The sequence below is a fragment of the Mustela nigripes genome, chromosome 1 (assembly GCF_022355385.1).
Source record: "Mustela nigripes isolate SB6536 chromosome 1, MUSNIG.SB6536, whole genome shotgun sequence".
In the NCBI taxonomy this organism is placed as follows: domain Eukaryota; kingdom Metazoa; phylum Chordata; class Mammalia; order Carnivora; family Mustelidae; genus Mustela; species Mustela nigripes.
Genome location: NC_081557.1, coordinates 261,804,696 through 261,807,328, shown reverse-complemented (window position 1 = coordinate 261,807,328; position 2,633 = coordinate 261,804,696). Strand labels below are relative to the sequence as shown.

The window sequence follows — 2,633 nt, the reverse complement described above, 5'->3', positions numbered from 1 at the left end:
TTACTCCTAGTTGTTTGAAGGAAACAATGGAGTGTATGCTAATACTGTGAGAGGAAAAAGACTGGAGAAGGAACATGTGTAGATGGTTGTAGAATTAAGAATTCTCTTTAAGACAGATAGAGGTTGAAATGCCTGTGACATATCCCAGTGGAAGTATCAAGGAGGAAGTTGGAGTCTGAAACTCAGAAAACTGGTCTGTGTTGGAGCTCTTGTGTAAGTGACACCAGCATGAAGAATGACTTATGGAATCTACCTAGCAAGAGAGCTAGAAAGAAGTCATGTTCTAGAAAAGTGACTCGAGTACTTTAATATTTAGTGGTCTGCTGCCTGAGAGTATTTGTTCTCATGTTCAAGACACTTCCTTTTTTCTGGATTTTTTTTTTTTAAAGATTTTATTTATTTATTTGACAGAGAGAGATCACAAGTAGGCAGAGAGACAGGCAGAGAGAGGGGCGGGGGAAGCAGGCTCCCTGCTGAGCAGAGAGCCTGATGCGGGACTCAATCCCAGGACCCTGAGATCCTGACCTGAGCTGCAGGCAGCAGCTTAACCCACTGAGCCACCCAGGCACCCCTGGATTTCTGATCCTTGCTTCTCTCCGGGTTTTGGATGAGTACTTTATATTGATTTTCTTCCATTCTTATAACAGGCCTGCCAAACAAATGCTATTCTGCTATTACTCTTTGTACATATAAGGAAAACACAGTTCCAGAGAGTTTCACTGTCTTATTACATATCTTGCAAATAGTAGTTTTGGATTCCAAGGCCCATGCTCTTTCACTTTGCCACATTGCTTTCCAGAGAAAGCCTTTATGCCATATTTGGTGGAATGTGGCTAGAGAGTGCTATCAGCTATTACTTCCTCTTGCTGTTCACTCTGTCAGGAGTGAAATCTGCTTCACACCATATATAAAAACTTCACAAAACTGGCTCTTTTCAGAGACCTAGTCAAAGAGACTTCATATTGACTCTCCTGTGATTCTAATATTCTGCTAGAGCAATGATCATTAGCAGATAACAAATAACAATTTAAGCAAAAAAAAGACATGCATTCAAAAGATACTGACAGGCTCACACAATCTCCAGCAAGGCCGAAGAACCAGTCTCAAAACATACACATCAAGAAAAATGTCCAAAACCACATAGCAGAACCAGGCTGGTGCAGACAACACAAGCTTCCGCCAATGGTCATGGACACCACAGTTTGCATTAGTCCTACACACTTGTAATACTGGGCAGTGGATGCTTTCATGAGAACTGCTGCAGCTGAAACAAGATGTAGCCACCATCACTGCCACTGCCCATTGCTGGAGTTACCCTACCTCCTCTAGATGAGTCTCACCACAAATACTTTCTTCAGTAAGTGCTGAAACCTCTCAGGGGCTTCTGATAACACATCCTGAGACATCTATTTAAATGCAAGAAAAACCTCACTGAAGAGACAAAGGAGGATTTTCTCTAGTTTTCATCATCTGCTGGTACCCAGCATTTTAATTACAAACACTAATTTTGTAGCAAGCCAAAAAAATTCATGTTTCTTGGCATGGGGGACAAGCTTTTTGGCCAGCCTTAGGTAGACAATTAATAGTATCATACTCAACAGATATTCGCGTGCTTTTTTCAGGATTATTTTTCAGTTGGTAAGGTATTTGAATGGTGGGATCCTATACTAACCTCTGGCCAATTGTTAGCCAAGAACTTTAATATAACAGATGTCTCTAGGTCACTAATCTTAAATAAAGCAATTATCCAATGTTTATTCTAATATTTTCACAATCATTTAACATTTTGATGTCATTTGCCTTGTAAATAGCCAGCATTCATTTCATGTAGAGACAGTACAGGAACCCTAGCCATGAATTTTCCTTTGATATATTGTACTATCCACAGATCATTTAGCTTTCATCAGTTAAAAGCTATTTGGACTTAGTTGGTAGGGTCTTCTAAAAAAGATCCTCAAAGTAGGTGAGGTAACTGATTTTTACCAGACTACTCTTGTGATAATGTACTACGACCTTAGACAGGATAAAAATAATCCTACCAATGTCACTATTACTATAGCTCATGTTGGATTCCCATGTGATATAACTTTTATATGATCCATCCTATATTGTTATAATATCATAATTTAAAAATTAAAGTATGATTAACGTATACTTAGTTATACTAATTATATGAAATTTAGGTATAGAGTATAATGATTTAACAATTCTATACATTATTTTGTGCTCATCTAGATAAGTATATTCTTAATCCTTTTAAAAATATGAAATACTTAATGTAATTTCATGTAATCTTTGCACAGGGGCCATGTTAATCTACTCTGTATATTTCTAAATTTAGTATATGTGCTGTTGAAGTGAGCACTACAATCTTGCAATTTAATCAAATAATTTTAGTCTCTCTGTAATGTACAGAGAGAAAAGCACCAGTTCTCAAACAACAAAGACCCATTAATTAACTTAACAATGCATTTATTTCACAGACATTATTGATCACCAACTGTATAATGGGCAAACCTATTGTCTTATAACATTAAGTAATAGGAAGTCAGATAGTAATCAGAAAAAAAGTCTTAGAAATTTTCCTTTCTTCTATCCTGTTTATTCTCTAACTGATAGAGGCTTATCAGTTA

General features: G+C 37.0%; 1 non-coding gene across 1 annotated transcript; it reads right to left on the bottom strand.

The window, feature by feature from the left end:
- Positions 1 to 2,258: 2,258 nt before the first annotated feature.
- On the bottom strand, positions 2,259 to 2,365 carry LOC132009410 (U6 spliceosomal RNA). The gene has a single exon (XR_009401906.1). It is a non-coding gene; the product is annotated as a U6 spliceosomal RNA (small nuclear RNA).
- Between the last annotated feature and the right edge of the window lie 268 nt (positions 2,366 to 2,633).